Raw genomic sequence first — 27,762 nt, forward strand, 5'->3', positions numbered from 1 at the left:
ATATAAATGAGCTTTAGATTTTTCTCTGTTTTGCTTTATGCTAATTTTAATGTATGTGTCTTTTATTGTATGTTGCTTTGAGTTACATTTTGAAAAGTGACTAATAATAATAATAATAACAACAACAGAGAAGGCTACCCCTGACTACTAAGTCACGAAAGCAGTGGTGCCTGCCTCTGAATACCAGTTGACAAGGACGAACAGCAAGAGAGGGTTATAGCTTTCAGGCCCTGCTTGTGAGCTTCCCAGAGGCATGCGACTGGCCAGTGCAGGAAACAGGATGCTGAACCAGATAGGACTTTGGTCTGATCCAGCAGAGCTGTTCTTAAGAAGCATCAGGAAAATGCTCCATGGCTCACTTTGTTCACACAAACAGTGCCACAAAAAAAACTAATTCTCCATGGCACAATACTGAGACTATATAGATAGAAGGATCGGTCAATTTCGACTCATGCAGTATCTCATTGTCCCAACGTTAAATTTTGTCCTCCACATTTCTGCAGCAATTTGCATTTAAGAAACAAAAACAAACAAGAAATCCTCACAAAAATTCATCAGCATTTTTGTGCAAATTTCTCCAAATAAGTACAGTTTTTTTTAATGTACTTTGACTAAAGCATGTATCCTTGCAAACAATATCTCCTAATATAATGCATTTTGTATATAGTTTTCACTAAATAAAACCACTACGCTAAAGTACCACTACCCTAGTGTTACGAGCTTCTGACTAGGACCTGGGAGATCAGGCTCAAATGCCCAATGGGTCATGGGCCGGGGGATTTTGCCTTTTAAAATCATAACTGTGTCTCTTTTAAAAAAAACAAAAAAGGTATTTTTTTTAAAAAAAGAGTGATATAAGCCAAAATTCATAACAGCTGACAAGATGTAAACGGGACAATTTAAAAACTCATTTTTTTGCCTATACCTGGTCACATCCACAACATTGTATCCTGATAAGCCTGTGCTGATGCAGCATACAGGAACCCACCCCCACAAAATAAAGTGGGGCAGAAGGCCCTTTGGGTGCCAGCACTAATTAATGACATTTATTCTCAGCTGAACATATCTAAGAAGGAAGGCGAGAAAGCCAGTGGAATGCTCAAAAGGCGTTTTTGAAGACACCCTTCACAACAAGATGGCTGCTCAAAGGTCAAGAGAGCATCTGAACTTTTTGGCTTTACTTCAGCAAAAAAGAAAAACCCTTCCCTGTTCCCCAAATCTCTTGGGAAAGGAAAGAGAAGAGGGGGGTAAATGAGGAGGAGGAGGAGGAGGAGGAGGAGGAGGCGAGTCACAGCCTGAGAAAAAACAGCTCTGCTGCCGCTATCAGGGAGATTGGTTTCAGACAGAGCTCCTCTCTCTGCCAAGTCCATATCCTATCTGAGGCGGGTGCAGTTACTTAACATTCATCACGGACTGAACTCTGTAACTTTATCAGTTCTTGAGTATGGCGCCATCTCAGGGGCCGGCCATTCTCGGCTCTCAGATAGGCCCGATAAACGACTGATAGATTACAAAAGATTGTTTCACTTCAGGGGACACGATTACTAATACTAATAGTGTGTGTGTGTGTGTGTGTGTGTGTGTGTGTGTGTGTGTGTGTGTACGCTCTCTCTCTCTCTCTCTCTCATCATATCAAGCTAAGAAGGGAAGCGAGAGAGAGAGAGAAGGAAAGAAGAGAAATAATGAGAAAGAAAATACGAGGGCAATAGCAATGAAGTGACTTTACGTTTCAGATGGGGGCCGATAACGCACTGATAGATTTTAAGAGAGGGGAAAGATTCTAATAGAGCTATCCCCAGTCCTCTGACACATCAGATGGATAGGAAAAGATTGCTTTGCAAAAAGGAGGCGGCGACTTCTAATGCAATGCTGAGCCTTTCATCTGATAGGGGTAGGGAAAAGGGGAGTCTGGAACAGGGAAGGAACAGAGGGCTGGGGTGTGTTCATAGGCGGGTGGTGAGGAGAGGAGAGAGATACAGACTCAAATTCTCTCCATTGCTCAATATTGCAAAAAATAAAATTAACATTTTAAAAGCTCCATGGAGGGGGGAAGATTGCATTTCAACACTGTAACGTGTGTAATAATTACTAAATAAATTTGTGCTTAGCATTTGCATTGCCGTTCAAAATGGTTTCACACTGATTATTTCCCTAACAGGAACCAAGAATATTGTCAGGAATACTTTCAACACAAAATGTGTCTCTTCACAACAAGCCGGTTTCCTAGACTGACTGTTGAAATATAAAATAAAATAAAAACCTCAATCAATTCTGTGTGATGGGAGGGTGAAGCAGTCATCCAATGCCAAGGAGAGAGTAAGAAGGAAGGCAGTTTACTAGTAATTAGGTGTGATATCTTGCTCCATATATTATGCAGAACTGAAATTGCTCAGGGAATGGTATCTAATACATACTTCTCTGACCTGGTGCCCTTCAGTTATTTTGGACTTCAGCTTCCATCATCCTTGCCCACTGTCTCTGTTGGCTGAAGCCAATGAGAGTAACCGTCCAAGCCAGCTGGAGGACACCAGCTTGGGGAAGGCTGGTATAAATGGGAAGGACATGCAGGCAACCAAAGGGGCCTTGGGAAATCATCCTGGCTCATCTTCTTTCCTGTTATTCCCATTTGAGCTACCAAAGAGCTACACATAAAGACAGGTGAGCAAGACCAAAACATGGAGAGAAAGGGGAAAGAAAGCAACAAATGGATCAACAATGGCACAAAAAGTGTTTGATCTCCAGACTCTTATAAAGAAAACCTTGTCCATAAGTGAAGCACTGGAGGTGTGGGCAAGAGGACAGAGGTGCAGCGCTGGAATGGGGAAGATTAGGATCTGTAGGCAGTCAGCCTCCTGACCTCCAGAAGATGAAGAGCAGGGATCTCTCTAAATAATCTGAACATGAGACATTTCCCATTGGTACAGAACAATGAGTCTAGACCCTCCTCAGGCCCATTGGCTCACCCACGTGGGAACCATCTCTGTTGCTGTGCCTTGTATTTGTCTCATGCAGCCCGGTTCTGTACTGCTGTGGTTCATCTTCTGGCAGAAACTACCTGTGTTATTGGTTTTGCAACTCATTGTGGCAAAATTACATAATCGGTTACATAAACTGTATAAGTTACGTTGCCATTCTTCTACTCCATTCACTTCAATGCAAAGGATTAAAGGGGCGGGGGCACAAACAATTATGTATCATTAGCAGACTGGAAACAACAATGAATGCTGATTGTCTTTGCTGGACTGGTTTTGTTTCAGACATGGAATGGATCAGTGATTTCTGCTCCCATTTCCATTTGTGTTAGAATGATCTGAAATTTGTACTGGTGGCGTCCAGTTTGAACTGCAGTTCCCATAGTCCTTTGCCATTGGCCATGCTAGATGCAGCTGGGTGGGAGTTGTAGTCCAAAACACCTGGAGGGTAGCAGGCGGGGGAGGGGTTGTTGTAATATCAACATCTTGAATCATTTGCAGTAAAGCCAACAACACTTCTAGGTTAAGCGTGAAATGTACTGGCCCCAATGTTCAGCAAGGAAACCCTCATTTGGGTTACGGGAGACTGCATGATTCTCTAGCTCTCTGTGAAGAACAGGGATATGGAGAGCAAAGCAGATGGGAACCTACTGCCTCTGTGTTGGCCTTTACCAACCTGGTACTTCAGAGACATTTTGGACTTTATCTCCCATCAACCCTAGTCAACACAGCTGGCACCAGATTGGCAAAGGTTTCCCCCACCTGCCTGCTAGAAGCATCAGAAGGAAATACAAACTCAGGACTGAAATGAACCACCTGTGCAGAGCATCTCTTTCATTACCACCCTCAATAGCAGCCAGTGTGAGTTCACTGCATTATTGTTACATATGCAAAAGGACATTTCACACACCACGCAGAAGCAAAACTTGTGCTTGCTACTTAGAAGGCACGCAACATGGGTGCATCTGCAAAACCCAGTGTGTTTGCAAATTCTACACGTTACTGCACTTGCACATTATCAAGTCTATAGTTAAAATGCCTCATGTTATTATGTGACGGGGGGGGACAAACCTGCAGGTGCCATTCAAATATAAAATAATAAGAGAGGCCCCAATTTACTCTGCACTCAATCCAAGAGGTGGAAGGAAGGGAAACATTTCTGCTGCAAAGGTGGTTTTGAGGTTGGAGGAAACAGTTCTCTGAGAGACGCAAAATTAAAAAAATAAATAAAAATGAGCTCTATTCCTTTGTGGTTTCCTCAGGTGGTGGTTAAAAAAAAAAAATCAGATGCAGCCCACAGAACGGGGATGTTACACAAGCCACATGGCAGTGGGGTGTGAGTGTGGGTTTCAAAGTCTTCCTTGCTCTTAAAGAGAATTTTATGAAGAATTCCCTGCTCAATGTTTCCCCAGAAAGGCATCAACTAGTACCACTGTATCAGCCTATGGGCCGCATTTCCTTCTGGGAAACCTCCCGAGGGGCAATACCAATGGTGGATGATGCCAGAAGCAAAAGTGGGTGGGACAATGAATGTGAATTTGACCTTTGTACAGCTAGGCTAGTTTCTCTCCTCCATCCAAGCATTATCAGAGATCTGGGGCACATTCTAGTCTGGCAAGAAAACCCAGGCCAAGGAGAGGTGTGGTCTGAGGATAGTCCCAAGGGCCAGACAGAGAGACCTAGAGGGCTATATACAGCTCTGAGGTTTGCCACCCTTGATTTAAGGCAATAGTTCCCAAACTGCCAACAAATTGCTTCAATGAATAACTAATTAAAAACACAGAAAGAAAGAAAGAAAGAAAGAAAGAAAGAAAGAAAGAAAGAAATCAGTTAAGTCAAAGGCTCCAGTGATTCCAACACAGAAGAGGTTCCCCACTATACCTCTATATAATTAACTGTTCTGGCCTTTTCTTCTTCCAGCCTGGAGGCACACTCAGCACAGTGACACACTTAGGTATAGATGAATATAAACAGATGCCTCTGAGGTGAGGCCATTATTTCACTTTCATACCAAAAAAATAAAACCACGTGAAGCACGCCATTTTAAAGATGGTGGGAGATTTTTGTTTCAGCTTTCAAACTTTAGAGAAATGTTGCCTTACAGTTTGTTTAGCTGAAGTGAAGTGTACTGACATTTAACCCAACCCATGGCCTTGGCAGGAAAGAGCAGACAAAGCCTCAGGATACAGTGGGTCTGTCTGCTAAAAACACGATTGTTTCTCCATAAAAATGCTCCACTACTTGTACCTGAAGACTTGTACCTATAAACACTTACATGAGAGTAAGCCCCATTGATTAAATGGAAACTTCTTCTATAAAGGCACACAGGGAATTATGACGGGTCTTCTCACATTCCTTATGGGGCAGAGAATAGAAACTTCCAATCCCTGAAAAAAGTGATTCCTTCAACGTTGGTTTTCTATATCACTTCAATTTCATAATGTAACATTTTCCTGATAACAGATGCCGTCTCCAAAGGGAATAAGGTATTAAGCAGGATTCCAAAGCAGATCAAATCCTGTAGCTGAGATACGTCAAGGCAGAACTATACCATCTTAGGGCAACGGTGAATGATCAAGGTTAAAATATAAATGGAGTAGCTTCAATATGCACAGGGGTGGGGTGAGGGGAGAGAATTCTAGGCAACATGGAAGTCACATGGAGTGTGCTACCCCGTGGAAGAGGCAGGGGGAGACAGTGAGGAAAGCTGTGCATGACAACACATAAGCAGTAAGAAATCTCCTAAGAGGCTGGACAGCAAGATCAGAGCCAGGGTAACTTGATTTAACTTCCCTCAAACATAGCAATTTCAGCAAACTGAAAACTTTTCACAGCTTTAGCATCTCCCTGAGAAGACGGGAGAAGAGACTGGCTGCTGGATCAGTCCCAAGGCCCATCTAGTCCATTCTCTCATTTCTTGACAGTGGACAATCAGATGCTTCTCAGAAGACCGGAAGGACACGGGTGCAACATCACTCTCCCCACTTGAGCTCCCCAGCAACTTGTAGTCAGAGGCATACTGCCTCTAAGCAACCTGTGGTAGCAAATTCCATAGTTTAACGAATGGAGTAAGTCCTTAGGAACATAGGAAGCTGCCCTATACTGAGTCAACCATTGATCCATCTAGCTCAGTATTGTCTGTGCTGACCAGTAGTGGCTCTCCAGGGTTTCAGGCAGGGTTCTGTTCCAGTCCTACCAGGAGATGTTGGGGATTGAACTGGTACCTTCTGAGTGAAAAGCAGGTGCTGGCCCTTCCCTTCCTCTGGTTTGTCCTGAATCTTCCACATTCAGCTCCATCAGTTCCAGTAGTATTGGGGGGGTGGGACTTCTCTATCCACGTTCTCCACTTGCCTACCTTAGTTTCACTCATTGTGTCTAGCTCATCGTCCCAATGCAGGCCCCTTCTTGCATTGCAATACAGCTCTTCTGCACACAGGCTACCCCATGAACTTCAATGGAAGAGGCACCTCCATGCGTGGAAAGGTGCAAATCTCAGATCACATCCTGCTACCAAAGTGAATGGAGTACCCTTGACGGTGCAGGAGCTTGTTTGTTTCTTTGTTTTGGTCTGAATTATCATCTTCACCCCCTTTACCTTTTGTTTTAAGAAGGCTTTTCTGTCTTCCTAATTCTAGACTGGGGTCTCTCCCAGCCCAAACTGGAGATGCTAGGAACTGAATCTTGGACTTCCTGCATTCCAACAGGTAGTCTGCCACTGAGCTTCAGCAGAGTACATCACTGAAGAAAGTAATCCCCTACCCTCAAATCACACAAACACTAAAAACATTATCCTACCTAGGCCCCTCCAGAATGCGGCTGCATTTTGTCGCTGGGTGGGATATTTCAATGCATTTTTTCCCCCAGGATTGTCTGCTAGATTTTTTTCATTATTTATAAATTTAATAAATTGTTGTTGTAGCAGTAGTATGGAAGAGCACTCTTTTGCAACGAAAGAAGGGCAAACAAACAACAGTCTGTGGTGTGAAAAGTGACTCAATTTTAGCAGGAAAACTAGGGAACATGACTGGAAACAAAGCACTGTGTCTGCCTCAAAACATTTGCAAGGCACAAACAGGAGAGAAAGTAGGGTCATGTAAAACTGTACCATCATAAGCGCAAATCTTGCTCAATAAAAGGATCTGCAGGAACCTTCTGTCTCCTTTTCAACTCAAACACATTTCAATTTTTCATTTTCAGCATGGCTTGCACTGGAGAAAGTTGTGGTGGATCAGACCCTTATTCCCAATCTATTAGGCCATACGCCAGTTTGCTCAAAATAAATTATTCCTTGTTATCTTGCACAGTGGGCCTGGAATGAAAGGAGTCTCCCATCCCGCCAACCCCACCCTGAAAGACGTAGACATGTGAGTAAGTCCTATTCAAGATCTTATTACGTGACCAAAGAGTAAAAAAAGAGGGGGGAGGGGAGAGAAAGAGTCAGCTATTCTATTCTCATGAGCAGGATTCTTTTTCTCCTCCTTCTGCGTTTTTTGTGGGTTTTCTTTTTTCTTTTTGTTCCTGGGGTTGTGTTTTGACTTCATTTGCAAAAATAAAAAATAATAAAATAATGTGCAATTTTAATTTAATGGTAACATTTTATCACCAGTTCCATGAATTATCAAGGCACCAGGGTTTGTGTGTTTTCTGTTCTTGGCATTTTGGTAGAGCGAGATAAGAGTAAAAAACAACAGAGTTGCTCAGAGAGTGAAAAAGGGAGATAGATAACGCAGATATCAACTCCTACACAAAACAGCCCTGGACTTATCTCTGCTTTTTATCACAGTTCCTTTAAAAAAATAAAATAAAGAGAAGAGAACAGCCCAACTGGAATGGGGCAAGCTCATTGAAAATGAACTTTATACTGCCTGGTCTTTAGTTAGAAAATTTAGAGGGAAGAAAACTTGAGATTTGAAAGAGAGATAACTTCAAAGGTCAGTAAACCCTGAACAATTAAGGACTGACATTTATTTTGCACAGAGTTTATGTATATATATATATTAAAATACAGCCCCTAAAAAGGCGATTATTTATGGATTTTGGAATTTACCCCCTCCTTGATGGGTTATTTTCAATGTACTGAAGGAACACCTGCAAAAAATGTTTAGGTGTTGAACTGGAAATGAAGAGAGTTGCATCTTTAGTCCTGTGGTGCAAATAAGAATTGAACATTTGTCAGATCCTAACAGCAATCCATATACAGTGGTACTTCAGTTTACGAACTTAATCCATTCTGGAAGTCAGTCCTTAAACCGAAACCGTTCTTAAACTGAGGCGCGCTTTTCCTAATGAGGCCTCCCACCGCTGGTGCCCTTCCACCGTTTGGATTCCATTCTTAGACAGAAGTAAAGTTCTCAAACCAGGACACTACTTCCGGTTCTGCGGAGTTTGTAAACTGAGTCGTTTGTAAACAGGGCTGTTCTTAAAACGAGGTACCACTGTACGTGTATCGTCTTGCTAGGGTAGATGTTCCCCAGGGGATCTGGAAACTTATTCCTCCAGAAGGAACTGGAGAGCCAGTGTGGTGTAGTGGTTAAAGTGTCGGACTGGGACCTCGGAGACCAGGGTTTAAATCCTCACTCAGGAAACTCAGTCAGTTAAATTGGACCAGTCCCTGTCTCTCAGCCTAACCAACTTCACTGGATTGTTTTGAGGATAAAATGGGGAGGGGGAAGAACTGGGCATGCCGCCTTGAGCCCTTTGGAGGAAAGTTGGGATAGAGGTGTAAAAAGAAAGCAAATAAATAAAAGTTATCCCGGCAGAATGGGCAAGAGGCTAACTTGCAATCCTGATTTGCAGCCATTCACGTAAAAAATCAGGATGCTTAAAGGAGTAGTGAAAAGGGCAAAATTATTCCCATCCTGCCAAACAGCGATTAAAAGGGCAATTCCACAAAGTATTTTGGGGAGTTTGTTCTAATTACCCATTAACATAGGGTTGTAAATGAAAGTCTTGCCCCTAATCCCAGACTTGGTTGTGGATACTCACAGCTAAAAATGACTCTCTGCACATTTTCAGACACATCCTCATTTTTACAAGGACTATGTGTGCCACAGTGTTCATATCGATGCTCTGCAGCTTTATCCAGAAGAACTTCTATTCGAATCAAATCCTGAATACTCCCATGCCAGTGCATTCAAAAAGGGGGACATCTACCCATGCCATGCTTTGAACCAGACATCTACCCATGCCATGTTTTGGACCGCCCATTGTAGGAGCGGGGGAAATGACCTTTGTGTCAACCTGATTTAGGGGCAAACCCCTTATCATCACCCTTCTTGGCACAAGGACAAAACACATCTCCTGAGCTGAAAAGGAGAGTAAAATATCTCCTAGCACAAAGCCCACATCACAATCAGACCCCCTGGCTCTGTCTGTGGCAGTCCCTAAACTCCAAGTACCCAAGAGTTCACAGAGCTGCAATCCAAGTGGCACACTAAAAGCAGCTAGGTTAAACAAGGATGCTCGTTTAAACATATGACTAACATCATGTGTAGATGGAGATGTAAAATGGTTACAGCCTCCCATAGACCAGTGTAGAAAGTGTTAGCAATGTCACGCAGAGTTCCCCTGGGATGGGGGGATATTTTGTGATGAGACCGGACTTGGGTACTGTAACCAAGGAATCTTGGTTCAAGGAATTGCTGTTGCACATACAAAAAGAGCTCGAGATCACTAACTCTGCAATAGTAGCAGTAGTCTATGGCCACTTTAGACAGTCATTGCTTTCCCCAAAGAATTCTGGGAAGTGTAGTTTGTTAAGGGTGCTGAGAGTTATTAGAAGACACCTATTCCTCTAACAGAACTACAATTCCCAGAGTGGCTTAACCCTCAAATCCCTCTTCCCGGGGAACTCTGGGAATTGTAGCTCTGTGAGGGGACTGGAGGTCTAACAACTCTCAGCACTCTGAACAAACTACACTTCCCAGGATTCTTTGGGAAGGTCTTTGGGGTTCTTTCCTGAAAGAAGGCATGGCTGTTAGAAAGGGTATAGCAGTGCTGTTATCTGCTGGTGCAGATGTGGCCTTTATGAACGCCTTAGAGTGGGCAAAGAACTTTGTGCTCACTTGTAATCACTAAAGAAGCCTGTAAGGCCAGGGCTATTTATTATCCGCAGCTGACAGCCAGGAGGTGAAAGCCGAGACTGGTGAGTCCCTCTAAGTTCACCTGGCAAGGCCAGTGCAGAGGAAGACAGATTTGAACCTGAGCCTTTCTGCCTGCTCCCTTAGTCACTGGGCTACCCAGATCTTTTCTTTACAAAGGAAAACAACAATATAGGGTGTCCCTTTATGAAGTGCACCCATTTCCTTGCCAGAGCAGTTGGGACCAAAAGCCCAGAGAAAATTGTCTGTCGTGTTCCGTTTAAATTGCTTCCTCTGCCCAGAGGCCTCAAAAGCCACACAAACCCACAATAAAACTCTTTCACTGGGCACTGTGGGGGAGAAATGTCTTCCTTGACATGATCCCCAAACCCCCACCGGCCCACCCTTTCCTCTGAGACACACACACAGGCACAAAATTGGTGCTTCAAGGTTGCTCCATCCCCAGCAAAAAGAAAAAGAAAAAAAAAAGGACAAAATCCTCCCAACAGCTTAAGAAGAAAAAAAAGCAAATTCCAATCGTCTCATTTGCAGCACCGTCGCTTAAAACGGCACCAGGCTCACTCAACGCATGCCTGCATTTTTTTAATTGTCTGGGCCACAATGAATTTTTTAGAGCGCTCCGGAAGAGCCAGGCCTTTATGTAGTTGAAACATGGGGCAGAACACAAGAAATATTGTGGGGAGGGGGCCCGACGACTCAAGGCTCTCTCTCCCCCCCACCGCTCTTTCCTTCCCCCCCTCCTCTGCCCTCACACTCCCATCCCTACCTTCTTTTTTGAAAAACATAATTTATCTGTGTATTATCAAGAAATCCAGACACTTTAATCAGTGAGCTATGAAGTCAGTATTTCCATTCTTATCTAGTGGAGGAGTGGAAATGGAGAGGAGATAGGCAGCTCCAGAGCCAGCCCGTGGTGGGGAATGTTAATGGGAGAAGAGGCTGAGCGATTGGCTACTGAGCTTTGGCTATCTCCACCATTATCAAGCCCTTATCAATTCAACCATCAGTGGCGCAGTAATGGGGCCAGTTCAACTTCCCGCATTATCATATCCGCCTGAAACCTGCATGAGAGGCCTCAGCTGGGAGACAGAGGAGTTAGCGAGCGACTGAACTCTACGTTTGGCAAAAAAGAAAAAGAAAGGAAGGAAGAAAGACGGAGGGAGGGAGGGAGGAGAGGACTGGAATGGGGGCTATTTGGGGGAGGTGGTATGAGAAAAATGCCAGATGAATCAATCCAGATTCGCGGAAGCTAGAGAAGGAGGCGATGCATGCAGAACAGCTGGCTGTTTTGTTGCCCTTTCCTGAATGGTACAAAACCCAGAGCCTTTCTCTGGAGAGTGGTGCACACCAGAGACCTGTGGTGCCCTAAAGTCTGCTGGTTTTGCCAATTAGGGGTTCCTAGAGAACAGTAAGGATGATGCTACCAGCGCTAGCAAAACTGACACTGTGAGCTCCTAAAAGGAGCCCAAATCTAAAGAACCCCAGAGCACACATGGCTGCTTCCACTACCCACCCAAACATCTCACACAACCAGCACACAGCACCCCAAATCTCAGAGGCCTGTTTGAAGCTTAATTTCCAGAAAGGTCCTACCACTAGGGATAGCCAAAGTGGTGCTTTCCAGTTGCTCCTGGACACCAACTCCCATCAGCCCCCCCCCCCAAGTCAGGTCTGACTTTAAGTCTCCAGGTTTGCCTAGTCCCCTCCAAGTAGCTAGTGGAGGGCATGCAAGTGTTGCTTAAAATAATAATATGAAGACTGTACATGCAGCTTACAAGCTTCAGCTAGGCAGGAGCTGGCTGCAAAATATAGCGCAGACACTCTGGTGTGGGGAGGTCTGCCTTCCTCTGCTACCCTCTCCTAATTAACCTGTCTCCAAGGCCTGTCCCTGTCATGTCAGGAGCTTCTCCCAGGTCTCAGGTCTAGACTCTGAAAACTCAGGGTCTGGAATCTCTGGCAACCATAGCTGGGGATGATGGGAGCTAGAGTCTAGCATCATGTGGGCAGTCCCTGGCCTATGCGTCCCAGGTGGTTAAGCCAAGAAACCTGGATTGTAGGAAACTCTCCGCTAAGCCCATCATTCTTCCTAGGTTGGATTTCCCCCATTAACTGGCAGGTGCCATTGCGGGAGGAAGGGCAAGATGCAAATTTAATTTAAGAAAAAAATAAAAGAATAGGAAATGCTCCAGTAAGAAGCAGATTCCCTAGCATATTAACCCAAAACTTACAGAAGGAGCTGGAGTACAGCAGAGTTGTCAAACAATCACTTGCTTAGTTGTGTGCATGTGGCAAAGTCACTGTTTTGCAAGAACTGGTCCCAAACCCAAGTATCTCTATCTAGATTAGTCTTGGCCAACCTAGTGCCCTCCTGCTGTTTCGGACTACAACTTCCATAAAAATAATTTTTAGAAACCCATATCCAACCTTGAATAGATCCTGCTCTACACATTTGGTGGCTGTACCAAACACAGGAACAGCTGTGCAACACAGTTACAGTTCTTTTAAAAAATATTGGATGTGAAAGCAATGAACCCCAAAACGTCATTAATGGACTTTATCATCATCAGGAGGAGGAGGAGAAGAATCTTACCGAACAGTGCAACAAATGCAGATTTGAACACTGTAAGAATTTCTTGCAGCAACTCTGCAGAGACACCTGGAGAATTATTCTTTTTTGCTCCCCACAAAAGACCCTCCCTTCCCCTCCAGGCCAAAATGACACATGGGTTTCTAAAAGCATATGGGTTTCTAAAAGCCTTTGCAGACTTCCAGGATAAGAGATGGGGGGAGGGGGAGAAATATGCTGTCTCTGGGGCCCACTCATTTTGTCCTCTGTTGACAGCATTGACAAAAGGAGCCATCATCCATGGCAGAGTTGCGACAGGAGCCCCTCAACAGAGGGGGAAACAGCAACCCACACCGACTCCTGTGGAAGCAGAGAGCCATCTGAGGATTGTCAGTCACTACACACACACGCACACGCACAACACACACCCCAATGCTGAAGACCCCAGCACCTTTGGTCTCTTCTGTTCAAACACCCCACTTGTTGGCAGAGAAAACGTATGCATGTCTACTTATATGTCCCACATTCCTGAAAGTTGCAAGGTGGGGAACATTGCAATCCAAGGGCCACATTCCCTTGTGGACAACCTTCCAGGGGCTGCATGTCAAATGCAAAAATGGGCGTGGCCTTTGCAAAAGTGGGTGGAGCAACTTTATACCAAGATGGGAAGCTACTTTGTAGCAAGTCAAACCACTGAGGCCATCTATCTCAATACTGTCTACACTGACTGGCAGTGGCACTCTGGGGTTTCAAACAGAGGACATTCCCAGTCCTACCTGAAGATGGCAGGGATTGAACCTGGGACATTCTGCATGTAAAGCAGATGCTCTACCCCTGAGCTGCAGCCCTTCTCTCTGTGTGTTCCCACAATCCCAACAGAGCATCAGCTGCAAAGTTCTTCAAACTGGTGCTGTTATCAAATCATCATGATGTACAGCGCCTGACACCACCGGGGTGCCTTTTAACCAGGTGAGTTCTCAAGGCGGTTTGCGATGACAATTTAAACAGATTCTAAAAATAACATCAGAGAGTTCAAATGAAATGACAAGCAAATATCAAAACATACAAACACCCGCACACAATTACAGAGTCTTGTGTCAAAACAAAACAAATTCCTTCCAGTAGCACCTTAAAGACCAACTAAGTCAGTTCTTGGTATGAGCTTTCGTGTGCATGCACACTTCTTCAGATACACTGAAACAGAAGTTTCCAGACCCTTCTATATAGTGAGAAGGTGGGGAGGGATATTACTCAGAAGGGTGGTGGGAATGGGTGATTGGCAGATAGCTGTGATGAGCCTGTTGACGACTCTTAACGACTGCAATAGGTCTTACAGGAAAAAGCAAGGGGTGAAAAGGTGAAAAATGGCTTTGTCATGTATAATGAGATAAGAATCCAAGGTCTTTGTTCAGACCAGGTTTTTCCATGGTTTTGAGTTTGGTGATAAGTTGTAATTCAGCAGCTTCTCTTTCCAGTCTATTTCTGAAATTCCTTTGTAGTAAAACAGCTACTTTGAGATCTTGTATAGAATGTCCTGGGAGATTGAAATGTTCTCCTACTGGTTTCTCTGTCTTGTGATTCCTGATGTCCGATTTATGTCCGTTTATTCTTTGGCGTAAGGTCTGGCCTGTTTGTCCAATATAGAGAGCTGAAGGACACTGTTGGCATTTTATGGCATACACAATGTTAGACGATGAGCAATTAAATAGTCCCGAGATGGTATGTGTGATGTTGTTGGGGCCAGTAATGGTGTTGTCCGGGTGTATGTGGCAGCAAAGTTGGCATCTGGGTTTATTGCAGGCTCTGGTGCCAGTGTCCGTGTTAGGTCTGGTTGTAGTATTATTGTGGGTTAGGAGTTGTTTAAGACTGGGTGGCTGTCTGTAGGCAATGAAAGGTCTTCCTCCCAGAGCTTGAGAAAGAGAACTGTCATTGTCCAGGAGAGGTTGTAGATCTCTGATGATGCGTTGTACTGTTTTAACTTGGGAGCTGTATGTGATGACTAGAGGTGTTCTGTTATTTTCTTTTTTGGGCCTGTCTTGCAGAAGTTCTCTCTGGGTATCAGTCTGGCTCTGTTGATCTGTTGTCTAACTTCATCTGTTGGGTATTTTAGTTCTAAAAAGGTTTGCTGTAGATCTCTTAGGTGAGAGTCTCTGTCTGTAGAATTGGAACAGATGCGGCTGTAACGTAGTGCCTGGCTATATACAATGGACTGTTTGGTATGTTTGGGATGGTAGCTAGAGGCATGTAGATATGTTTGTCGGTCAGTTGGTTTACGGTATAAGGTGGTGTCTATGTGCCCATCCTGTATTTTTATAGTAGTGTCCAAAAAATGTATTTCTTGCATAGATTGATTCATTGTTAGGTTGATTGTGGGGTGAAAATCATTGAATTTCTGGTGGAAGGTGTCCAGGGTCTGTTGACCATGTGTCCAGATGATAAAAATATCGTCAATGTATCGCAGGTATAAGAGAGGTTTGAGCGGGTAGGAGTTTAGGAAACGTTGTTCTAAATCTGCCATGAAGATGTTGGCATACTGTGGGGCCATGCGGGTGCCCATTGCTGTGCCGCTGATCTGAAGGAACAGGTCTTGTGTCTCCTTGAAAACTAACACAGTTGTTACGTTCAGTGATGTGGGATTTCAGGAATATTTTGAATTGGAAGATTTCCTTTGAATTGGAAAATTAGAGTAATTTCCATCAGAAACTTTTCTGATGCTCTAGATAGTTATCTAATATAGCATGCTTATTATACTTGTATTTAGTATTGCATTTAGCTGTATTTAGTATTGTATTTAGCTGTGATTCCTGCATTGGTCTGTCCCAAACCTACAATTCTATGATTCCACTAAACAAAGCTAAAAAATATGCAATTGGGCAGGCATTGCAGTTTCAGTGCATTCAACTGGCATCCATTCATTGCTACTATGAATTAAGTTCTAGGGCCAGATAGAAAGGCCTGGAGGGCCACATTTGCTGCCCACCCAAGCCAGACCTAAGATTTCGTACCCCTCCTATATAGTGACCAGGGCATCTGAATTCATTTGAATCTTCCGCTCTTGCAAAGAAATGTGTGGGACAAAAAAGCCACCTGTCAAGTCGCTAAAAGTGTGATCGGATGAGGGCATGGAATAAAGTTATTGCCACTGAAGTCAGAGAAGCCGTTTTGCCCATAATGAAGAACATGGGGGGAAGGGAAAAAGACAGCAAACATCATGCAAATCAGCGGATAAATTTAACGATCACAGGAAAAGCTAATACGTGGCACAACAGCCAGCAATATCAGTTTTAAGAAACTTATTTACCTTGCCTGTTACCAAAGATTGTCAGTTGGAAGCGTTGCTGCCAATTTAACACACGCATGCAGACTCAACATGCCCTTTTGGCCACTAAGAAAGTGTTCCTTTTGGCACCACGGGAAAGGACAGGAACTTGGGGTGAGCAGGAAAGAAGCCAAAGAAATTGGAGGGAAAGACAGACAAATGCTACCCACCGATCACAAGGGATGTACAACTGGAACTACCTGCCAAGACTGTATCCCCCCCCCCCAACTCACTCCAGCCCCTAAGCTGAGAACTGTGATTTGGAACACCAGGCTCTTGGGAAGTCAGACTGTAACCCGTCTCCTTGTTAGCCAAATCAGGGAAATATTGAGGGGCTGGGGGAGGAAGAAGAGAACCAGCCATTTCCCCCTTGGCTAGTCTGGCTAAGCAGACCTCCCTCTGGCTAGTCTACATGTGAGCTGCAGCTTCTACAGGAAGCTACATTATAATGGACTACACCATTGGTCCACCAGTGGCCTTCTAGAGATCATTGGACTCAAACTCCAGTCTGCCCCAGACACCAAGGCTAGGGATGGTGGGAGCTGTAGTCCAACGACAACTGGAGGGCCACAGGTTCCCTATGCTCAATTTACACAATGGCTTTCCATGTCTCCATTTTTTCTCAGCCCTATGACCCAAGAGATGTTAGGGGTTGAATCTGGGACCTTCCACACATAAAATGGGAGTTGTACCACTGAGATGCTCCTTTGACTTGGAGTTCATTGGCTATTGCATGACACACAGGAGCGGGGTCTAGTGCAGGGAGAGATTATTATTTATTGTATTTATATCCCACCCTTTCCTCCAAGGAGCTGAAGACAGCATACATGGTTCTCCTCCTCACTGAATCCCCACAACAACCCTGTGTGGTAGATTAGGTTGAGAAGCAGTGACTGGCCTAAGGTCACCCAGTGAGCTCCATGGCCAAGCAGGGATTTGAATCCTGGTCTTCCAGGACCCAGTCCAACATTCTCACCACCCTGGCTCTCACACGACAGGTGCACTTAGATAATTCCTGACATGCTCCTGGGGCTGAATGAAACTGGACTCTAGCAACAACTGGGATGCCAACTGGATGTACATCTGTCACCCTTCAAATTGCTCTTTCGGTATTTGCCAGTTTGCAGCAATGCCAGGCTAAGAAACACAACTGAACCCTTTAGCCAAGTTAGTATATTCTATTTCCATACAAGTCCAAAGGCTGCCATCATGCAGAGCGATCTGGGCTCCAGTCCACAAAAGCTTTATGCCACAACACGTTATAAGCCTTTGAGGCACCACAAGATTTACTCTTCCTCCTCCTCTTCTTCTTCATTTGCGGGGGACGGGGCGTTACGTCCAGATTGAAAGATATCTTGTTTCATTATCAAATTAGTTTAATTGGTTAATTAATCAATTGATTCTGCAGAAGTCTGCATGTAACTAAACCAAGAGAGAAAAACACACTTCATTTCTTCGTACATGCAGATGGTAAATGTTTCAACAGGTGCCATTTCAGAAGAGGCTTCCCACCTGGTGAGAGAGAGTAGAATGCCTCTTCCAAGATACTAAGACAGAAGCCAGTGGGCAGCAAGTCCAAGGTTGAAAATAGTTCTTTAAAAAGTGTTAACCAGGGATGTCTTTTTCAGCAACAAAGAAGTTGTGTTGTTTTTTTTAAAAGCAGTCCATCTAACGAGTTAAAAGCTGCAGTTCTTTTGTGTGTGTTTTGCTGAGGGTGGGCATTTCATAAAAGTCTGACATCAGCATGCACAAATTTAAATACTTAGCTCAGTTCCTGAAGGGCTAGTTCCTAAGTACTTGAAACCATTTCTCATGAAGCTTGGAATCACTTATTCTAATAATTTGCGTATTACACATATGCCAACCGTGTGTTGACTGCAACATCAAGGGACAACTGCACCATACAAATGGGCTTCCACTGAAAGAACACAAAATCTGTTACCCAGTTGGAATGTTGTATATTTCCACTTTAGCTGAAGGGTTAACTCCAGGGTTAACTAACCTGCGGCACTACAGACGTTGTTGGACTCCAGCAATCAACCTCAGCCAGCAAGGCCAATGGTCAGAGGAGTCCAGAAGCTTCCGGAGGGCCACAGAATAACAACTCCTGCTCTGGACAGACAGAACTTTCACATACCGCAGGGCTTCTCAGCAGAGCCTGTTCACACATTTAGCCGCCAGTCATCAAGTGACAGCTGTAGATGCTTGTGTGAATTAAGAGCTAATTTTCAGACTTGGCGAGTTGTGTGGGGAGAGTGAATGTGTTTGCATTCATAACAACCGAGAGACAGGGCAATATTCAGAGAGATTATAAAAACAGGAGATTAACGAATTAGAGAAAAAAGCATTTCCTTTCTCTGCTGGCAAATGAGAGATGTCACCAAAGCATGTTGATGTGAGAAGAGAAGAGATAACAGATATTTTGGAGGGGGGGGGGGAGGCAGTGGAAGGCCCTTATCTGAAATGACTCAGAAGCACTCATTCCTTAACCCTATTCCAGCCCAAGGTCAACAGTTACATTCCTGTCAGTGTTTCATCCTTTCAAAAAACAACAGCAAAACATTGCTATAGAACAATGAGGAATCTTCTTTGGCCGAAACAAGTCAAAGGCAGTTACTCCTTCCTTAGAAAGGCAGCACAGCAAGAGTTGAGGATAGCAGTACTCAGGCAGAATTCGTTCTGTTCTGCCCAGAAAAACCATCCCCTGATAAAAGGCAAAAGTTGGCATTCCCACATCTCCCACACCCTCAAGTGTGCAGAGGGAAGGCTTTTGAAGGATGCTGTCCAAGGAAACCTGGAAGGCTTTCCAAGGCTGAAAGGCTTTAGTAAAGAAGAGGCAGATGGGCAAGACCCAGGTAACTACCGACAGGTGAGCTTGACATCGATACCAGGGAAGGTCCTAGAACAGATAATTCAACAGTCGGTCTGTGAGCATTTAGAAAAGGATGCTGTGATAAGACCCCGCACAGCTATCTCAGAAATAAGTCATGCCAGACCAATCTGATTTCTTTTCTCTCTCTTTTTTTTTTTTGATGGAATTACAAACTGGATCAGGGATATTTTCGCAAAGAAGCTGGTAAAATGTGGGTTGAACGAGGCAACTGTTAGGTGGATTTGTAGCTGATTGACTGACCAAACCCAAAGAGTACTCATTAATGGTTCCTCGTTATCCTGGAAAAAAGTGGTAAGTGGGGTGCCACAGGGATCTGTCCTGGGCCTGTTGTTGTTTAATGTCTTTATAAATTACTTGGATGAAGGAATTGAAGGGATGCTCATCAAATTTGCAAAGGACACTAAACTGGGAGGGGGAGCTAATGCCACAGAAGACAGAATCAGAATTCAAAATGGCAAACTGAAGAACTGAGCGCAAGCTAACAAAATGAATTTCAATAGGGACAAATGTAAGGTTCTGCACTTAGGCAGGAAGAACCACAAACACAAATATAGGATGGGGGACACCTGACTTACTAGCAGTACCTGTGAAAAGGATCTAGGGGTCTTGGCGGACCACAAGCTTAACATGAGTCAACAGTGTGATGCAGCAGCAAAAAAAAGCTAATGCTATTCTAGGCTGCATCAACAGAAGTATAGTGTCCAGATCAAGGGAAGCAATGGCACCACTCTATTCTGCCTTGGTCAGACTGCACCTGGAATACTGTGTCCAGTTCTGGGCACCACAATTTAAGAAGGATGTTGACAAGGTGGAATGTGTGCAGAGGAGGGCAACCAAGATGATCAAGGGTCTGGAAACTAAACTTTATGAGGAGCGCTTGAAGAAGCTGGGGATGTTTAGTCTGGAGAAGAGACTGAGAGGAGGAGATATGATAGCCATCTTCAAATATCTTCAGGGCTGTTACATGGAGAAGGGGGCATGCTTGTTTTCTCCTGCTCTGGAGGGTAGGACTCAAACCAAGGGCTTCAAGTTGCAAGAAAGGAGATTCCGACTAAACAGTCTGGAAAACTTTCTGCAGGTAAGAGCTGTTCGGCAGTGGCACAGACTCCCACAAGAGGTGGTGGACTCTCCTTCCTTGGAGGTTTATTAAGCAGAGGTTAGATGGTCATCTCTCATGGATGCTTTAGCTGAGATTCCACAAATGAAAAGGGAAGAGGGCAACGTGGATATAGAGGAGCTTTTAATAGGTGCCCATAGGAGAGGGACCTAAGGGATTTGGCAGGTGCGGGCAGGGCAAAAAAAGTCCTTCATAAAAAAAACTTCAAAACAAACCAATCAGAAAATAAGAAGTTATTGACTGGCTCTCAGCTATGATAATCAACACATGGCTCTGAGAATTTATTTCCATTGGCTGGATGTGAATGGGAATGCTTTGGCATGGTTCCTATGGGATCAAATCAGGCCACATGGCCATCGAGAAGATCCTGCCCTCCTCAAGTTATTTATCAATTTAAATTTGAATGCCACTTTTCCATATAAATATTCTCAAAGCAGTTCACAGCGAAACAAAATTAATAAACCAATACTTCATTACAATAACAATCAAGCACTAAATCATTTCAAGGCCTAACATGACAATCCAGCAATAACTCACGTAACGTGAGGACATTTTGACATTTTAAAGTCACCATAAAACAAACTAGCAATCATTTAAATATATTAAAGCACATTAACGCATTGAAACATGCCAGCTAATGACAAATAAAAGCAAGCGTCCCAATGTAATCGTAGATCAACAATAATAAAAGCAGCAGCCACTGTGAGGCTATACCAAATGGCCCCAAAACTACACAGTCCATAAAAAGTGTCATAAAAGCGAAAAATTGGACATTTATATATATAATAAGTGCTAAAGGGACATAGGAATCAACCTTCCCCAAAAGACATCCCTCCATTAGTCCATCTAACTCAGGGTAGCTTTTGGCCCACTGAGTTCAATATGATCTGCATTAGCCTTAGCCAACCTGGTGCCCAGGGCCAGCCTACCTATGAGACAAGGTGAGGTGACTGCCTCAGGTGGCTGGATCAATAAGGGCAGCAAGTCCAGCCTCCAAGGAACGCATTGTCCACTGCTGCTACTACGGTGGCAGTGACAGCTGTGGTGGGCTCCATGGGGGCCAGATCCACCACCTCCTTGGCAGCCCCTCATGCCGGTTCTACGGCAGCCTCTTGGTGAATAGGAGGTGCTGCTGGTCTCCCCCCACCCAGTATTAGAAACTCAGGTGTAGAAGCTAGACGCCAAATGGCTCCTTAAACCAAGGTTACAGTTGCCAAAATGTCTAGTTGCCATTTGGGGGCAAGACGGCTCTAAAGTATTGTTTTTTGAATGATGTGATTGACAATCGGTTAAATATCTGGCTAGTTCAGATGACAACCTTGAGAACTTAAAGAAGAAAAGTCACTTGATCCAGGGACAGTCCATATATATATATATATATATTGCCCTATTCCTATCTCTTTCTCTTAATGGTGACACGGACCATTCATAACGCAAGAATGTTCTTCACAACTGTGAGCAGGGCAGTAGTGGGGAGGTGGGGGTAAGTGAAGGCAAGCTACAACAATTAACTATAATGTTATTCACCGCTCCTGCACAGAAAAAAGCACTTGGGTTCTGGAAATTCATTTCAATTGTGCAGATAAAATATAACTGATGGAATTCTACAGGATGGGGTGGTATTAGTGTGTGAAAACAGCCCAGATCCAATGAACTGCAGGCATGCACCTCCAGATGGTGGAGATGTCAGGCGCCATCCAGGTGCCCAAGCATCGTCACTTGGTGCAAAATGTGCTTGGCTAATTTTGAACACTGCTGCCACCTCCAGAGAGGAAATGGCAGGGGCTGCCCTCTGGGGTCTCCTGGGCTCTGCACCCCCCCCCACTGTGATTCAGAGAGGGGGGCCGCTTTCCCCCACCCTCCGACAGCCTTTGATTCCCACTTCAACCATCGGTTAAGGTTGATTTGATTACCCACCCACCCATTTCCAATGCAGGTCTTTATTCCCCCCCCCCCTGTTCCTGATGTAGATTGTCACTCACTCCTTCTTCCCTGGCAGGCAGGCAGGTGTGTCTGGTGTGTGTGTGTGCCATTTTGTGGTTTGCCTTCGGTGCCTAAATGCTTTGGGCTGCAGGTCGGAGCGAAACAATATAAACTTAAAGCCTTTGCAGATGACCTAGTTTTGACTTTGCAGGAGCCGGAATCTAGTACGAAAAGAGTATTGCAACTGATACAAGACTTTGGTCGGGTAGCGGGATTTAAATTAAACAAACAGAAAACCAAGGTGCTGGGGAAAAATTTGACAGACACAGAGTCAGAACGGTTTCAGAGGGAAACAGAACTAACTGTGGTTAAAAAAGTAAAATACCTAGGGGTGAATATAACAGCAAAAAATCTGAGTCTATTTAAGGATAATTATGAAAAATGTTGGACTGAAATTAAGAGAGACTTGGACAGTTGGACAAAATTGAAGCTTTCTTTGTTAGGCCGAATTGCTGCTATTAAGATGAATGTATTGCCAAAAATGTTATTTTTGTTTCAAACATTACAGATTGTGGACAAGACGGAGTGCTTCCGGAAGTGTCAGAAAGATATTTCTAAATTTGTCTGGCAGGGCAAAAAGCCCAGAATTAAGTTTAAGATATTAACTGATGCGAAAGAAAGAGGGGGCTTTGCCCTGCCAGACTTAAAGTTGTACTATGAAGCCGCAGCTTTCTGCTGGCTAAAGGACTGGCTACTTCTCGAAGACACTGACGTACTGGATTTGGAAGGTTTTAACAATGCTTTTGGTTGGCATGCATACTTATGGTACGACAAGGTTAAGATCAATAAGGCCTTTAAGAACCATATTGTTAGGAAAGCAGTATTTAATGTCTGGACAAAATACAAAGACTTATTGGAAATCAAGACTCCGAGGTGGCTTTCGCCTCTGGAAGCTAAGGCCCGAAAAAGACCCAATATGGAGGCCAAATGGCCAAAATATTGGGAAATATTAGAAAAAGATGGAGACAATTGGAAATTGCAGAGTTTGGAGAAAATGAAGGATAAAGTGCGAGACCGGTTACATTACGCTCAGATTAAAGAAGTCTTCAAAAATGACAAAAAGTTAGGGTTCCAGGTGGAGAAATCGAAGTTAGAAACAGAATTGTTAGAACCAAAGACTAAGGTACTATCTAGAATGTATAACTTGCTGTTAAAATGGAATACACAAGACGAAATGGTTAAATCGGCTATGATAAAGTGGGCACAGGACATTGGGCATAACATTATGTTTGAGGACTGGGAAAGGTTGTGGACCACTGGACTGAACTTCACCGCATGTAATGCTCTGAAGGAAAATGTAATGAAAATGATATATAGATGGTACATGACCCCAGTTAAACTTGCCAAAATATACCATTCGTCTGATAATAAATGTTGGAAATGTAAAGAAAATGAAGGAACATTCTTTCACCTCTGGTGGACATGCCCTAAGGTGAAGGCCTTCTGGGAAATGATATATAATGAGCTGAAAAAGGTATTTAAGTATACCTTCACTAAGAAACCAGAGGCCTTCCTTCTGGGTATTGTCGGCCAGAAGGTGCTAAAGGAGGACCGAACATTTTTTATGTATGCAACAACGGCAGCAAGGATACTCATCGCTAAAAACTGGAAAACTCAAGATCTACCCACACTGGAAGAGTGGCAGATGCAGCTGATGGACTATATGCAACTGGCCGAGATGACTGGCAGAATCCGAGACCTGGGAGAAGAGAGGATTGAGGAAGACTGTAAGAAATTTAAGACGTATTTACAAAAACATTGCAATTTGGTTGAATGTTAAGAAGGATGCTAGATTATAAAAAATTGGCCACCACTAAATTAGATTTGAATTTGATGATAAGTGAGATTAAAGAAAACATAAATTTTTTGGAGAATTTCTAGATTATATTTAAATGAGTGGATATAAGATCCTAAACAAGTTGATAATTTGCTTGGAAAAACCTTTTTACGATGTAAATGGGAGCGGGAGACGTGAGGGAGTCCAAAGAAATGATTAAACCACGTTATGATATAAGTAAGGTTGTTTATTATTTGTGCATTTGTATTCAAAAATCTTAATAAATATTTATATATATATAAAAAAACTAAATGCTTTGGGCTGGCCCTTCTGGTGCTGTTATGCCCCCCCCCAGCAGCTTTTCCATGACTGGCACCTCCAGCACACCCTCAAATTTCAAAATCTGTCCACTTCTCCAAAAGTGTTGGTGACCCCTGACCTAGGTGAACTAGCCAAGAAAACCAGTCGTTAAAAACAAACGGATGTATTTTTAAAAGCAACGGCTCACATAATAAAAGACTGGGAGCTTTTAAACTGTACACACACACACACACACACACACAGAGAGAGAGAGAGAGAGAGAGAGAGAGAGAGAGAGAACCCCCTCCTATTTTATATCCAGTTTCACCCTTCACAAGTTCTCCACTTCATTCCAATACAGAGATTTATTCTCCCCCACACCTTGGCTTCATTTTCTCATTTCCACCCAGGAAGGAAAAAGTTAATGTTATCCTTAAAGACAGGACTTAAGATTATACAGAATTAATGTCAAAAATCACACACATACAGTAGGATGATCAGATGCTGCTAAGATGTAGCTTAATACCTGCCCTGATAATGTTACTGGAATATGGTTTTTGGCTTGAGTGATCAGATGCCAGTTTTGAGAAACTAGCGTGCAACCCTGCAACAGTCTGGGATTAAGTTAAATGTGGTGCTGTCCTGAACTTTGCAGCACGCCGTGTGAACTACCTGGAACACTTTGCTTGTAGCATAATGCTGTAATCCTAAAATTGACTCCCACAGATCAGAGATGTGATCAATCTCCATTACAAAATCTGCAGGTTAATCTACAATGTGAAATTTCCCTGGCAGGGTTCCCTTGGAATGCTGACGTCTGCTTTGATGCACATGTAATTGGGTGGCATCCAAATAAGTTTTACTCAGTGTAAAACTGGCATTAATAGGCAGGACTAATTTAGGTCCACTTAGCCCAGCCCATTAATTCTGTTGGGATCTATCATGAGTAGAACACAGCAGGATTTTACCTGCTACTTCTGATTGTCAAAATAAGCCCCAATTAAGAAACACTTGTGGATACAATGTCTGGTTTTAAAATTGCAAAACGGCCGTCGAGCATGATTAACTGGAACCTTCTAAGCGCATAGCTTCCAACAGAAGCTCATGCTCACGCTCTGAAAACTGATACAAAAGGTCCATTCATGAACCCAAATATCAACAAACCAAGTTGGAGGCCGCGGTACATTACGCAAGGCTCTCGTTGCAACATCGGCCTGCTGGACCCATCCATGCAATTCTTAGAATCTGGTCAAGTTACAGTGCCAAGCAGAGAAACCCAGTACCACGCAGCTTCTGGGGGCTCCCAAAAACCAGGCTGACTTCCCCAGATACCCCCCCCCCAGTATAAATAACTGGCCCTCTTTATCACCGATGCACTGAGGAGGATCAAACTATCAACACCCTAAACCTCCCCTCTGGAAAAGGCAAGTTAAGAATCTAATTGCCATCTCTGCACCATCAGAACTTCTCCCTCCTTGCTGTTTCCCAAGTCCTTTGCATCTCACCTGGACAGCTTGCAATATGCCTTGGAGGAATCTTTTACTCCCTAGGTGGCCGCTGACTCAGAGAAAGGAAGGCTGCTCTCTTACCAAACAAGAGAGAGTCGAGACGCTTCTTTGTACAGTTTCTGGGGCATCCAGATTTTGTACTGTGGATTGTAGTCTCTGGACACACTAGTAAGGGCATAAATTATCACCTGGCAGAGGCTGCACTGCCCAATACCCCCAATTTCATATTTAAAAGCAATTTACTGGACCCTATAGCGGTATGTAAACTTGAAAGCATTTTGATGCTATAAAGCAAAAATTTAGAAGCTGGAGGAGAGAGGGAGGCAGATTTGAGCAGGATTCCCAATAGGCAGGGTGTAGAATCTGGCTTCCTTTTTTTTTTTTAAAGTGTTTTTAAAAGGACCAATGACTGTTTCTGAGTGAACAGCTGGACAGCTGTAGCTAGTAAATCACTCACACTTGATTTATTAGCAAGGGCCTTGCTAGAGCCTTGAAAGACTTTGTACATAGCCACAAAATTAGCACGTTAATTTATATGTGCCGATTCAAGTTTCGGCTGACTGGCAGAAGGAAAGTTGCCCGCTAAGAAAAGTAAAATGAGATTAAAAAAAAGAAAAGAAAAGAGGGAGGGTCCTCCTGGGCCACACCATAATAGCATCCCTGCTTATTAGGAGCAAATGAATGGAAGAGTAGCTGCTTAATGACCTACAGAATTCATACATTTTGAGAAGGGAGGGGAGGGCTCATACCAAATTATCCAAGGCAGATTACACTAAACCACCATCCCTGAGTTTAGGAAAGAGAATCTTTTTTCCTACTTAAAACAGCAGGTTACCCTCCACCCATCCCCAAGCAGTTCTCCTATCCCTACTGCTTGGAAATATGCAATATATGCTAACAGGAGATGGGAGAGAAATAATCTTGCCAAGATCTTGGGGGGTGGCAGTGGAGGAAAATTACGAATGGGGGGGAAAAAGATGCCAGGCAGGGGTCTCCTCCTGCTGACAATGCAAAAAAATTGAGGGCACAGCCAGGATTCTGTCCATCCTTAAAGTCACTTTTAAAAATATAAAATAGACCCTCCCACATGTTTAAAAATGAACGCTCAAGCGTGCATCTTTCTGGCCGCCCGGGAAAGATATCCAGGAAACTGTACCTATTAGTATTGTTGTAGCCAAATCAGGAACCAGCAGCATTAACTTTGGAGCCATCCCTGCAATGCTCTTATGCGCAGAGAAGCTGCCAGTGGGCATGTGCTTGGAATTCTGCAGAACGGGTTCTGCTACAAGGCAGACATTGCCAAAGCCAGATTATGCAGCAATAGGGGATGCCCACAGCCTCCCTTTGACTCCACGCTCACAAAGAAGAAGAAGAGGTGGAAGCATCAGAAGCTGCCTTGTACCAACTCAGACCTTTGGGTCCATCTGAGCACAGAACTCTAACCACTGAGTTACGGCCCTTCTCTCCCCTAGTTGAGAAAAAGTTGCTTCCTTTCTTCCCTCCCTCTTCCTTTTTTTCTTTTTTGAGGACTAGTATCATGCAGCGACTTGAAAGTCTAAAAGTTCACATTGTTGTGAAAGATAACTAACCTAAGCAAATAAAAGGTTCCAAGGCATAGGCCACTGGGGGGACACGCATGATCACACTATAAAAATGCTCAAACTGCCTGTGACAGGCAGCAAGCGAGGAGCAAAGGGGGGATTTAAAGCTAAAAACGGATGCCAGACTGCCTACTGCAGCCTTTAAAGAGTGGGTGAAGAAAAACACCACCCGGCTTACTTTCTCTAGAGCTATGGCATTCATGACCAAGGAACTCAGAAACATTGCCAGCATACTGTATTTTTCGCTCTATAAAACACACATTTTCCCCTCCAAAAATTAAGGGAAAATGTGTGTGCGTCTTATGGAGCGAATGCAGGCTCCTTGGCTTCAGCGATAGCAACACGAAGCCTCCAAAGCGCAGTGGGAGCGCTCCTGCTGCGCTCCGGAGGCTTTGCGTTGCTTTTGCTGAAGCCCAGAGAGCGAGAGGGGTCGGTGCACAACGACCCCTCTTGCTCTCCAGGGTTCAAAGATAGCCGCCTGAAGCATCCGGAGCACAGCGGGAGCTCCCGCTGTGCTCCGGGGGCTTCGGGTTACTTTTGCTGAAGGACAGGTGCCCCTTCAGTTAAGGCGCAGCGCCCCTTCAGCTAAGCGGGAGGAGAAATGGAAGGGGCTCCGTTTCTCCTGC

At 44.0% G+C, this 27,762-nt stretch overlaps 1 protein-coding gene across 5 annotated transcripts in view; it reads right to left on the reverse strand.

The window, feature by feature from the left end:
- The window catches only part of ZFPM1 (zinc finger protein, FOG family member 1), a 119,281-nt gene that overhangs the window by 76,927 nt on the left and 14,592 nt on the right, over nucleotides 1-27,762 (reverse strand). Inside the window, exon 1 of one of the 5 annotated variants that reach the window (XM_081872045.1) lies at nucleotides 17,960-17,978. The exons of the other annotated variants lie outside the window; for them this stretch is intronic. The gene's annotated coding sequence lies outside the window, so the exon portion shown is untranslated. Of the gene's footprint in view, nucleotides 1-17,959; nucleotides 17,979-27,762 lie in introns of those variants that run through there. 5 annotated transcript variants of the gene reach the window in all.

Source organism: Podarcis erhardii (assembly GCF_964252035.2).
Source record: "Podarcis erhardii genome assembly, chromosome: 7".
NCBI lineage: Eukaryota > Metazoa > Chordata > Lepidosauria > Squamata > Lacertidae > Podarcis > Podarcis erhardii.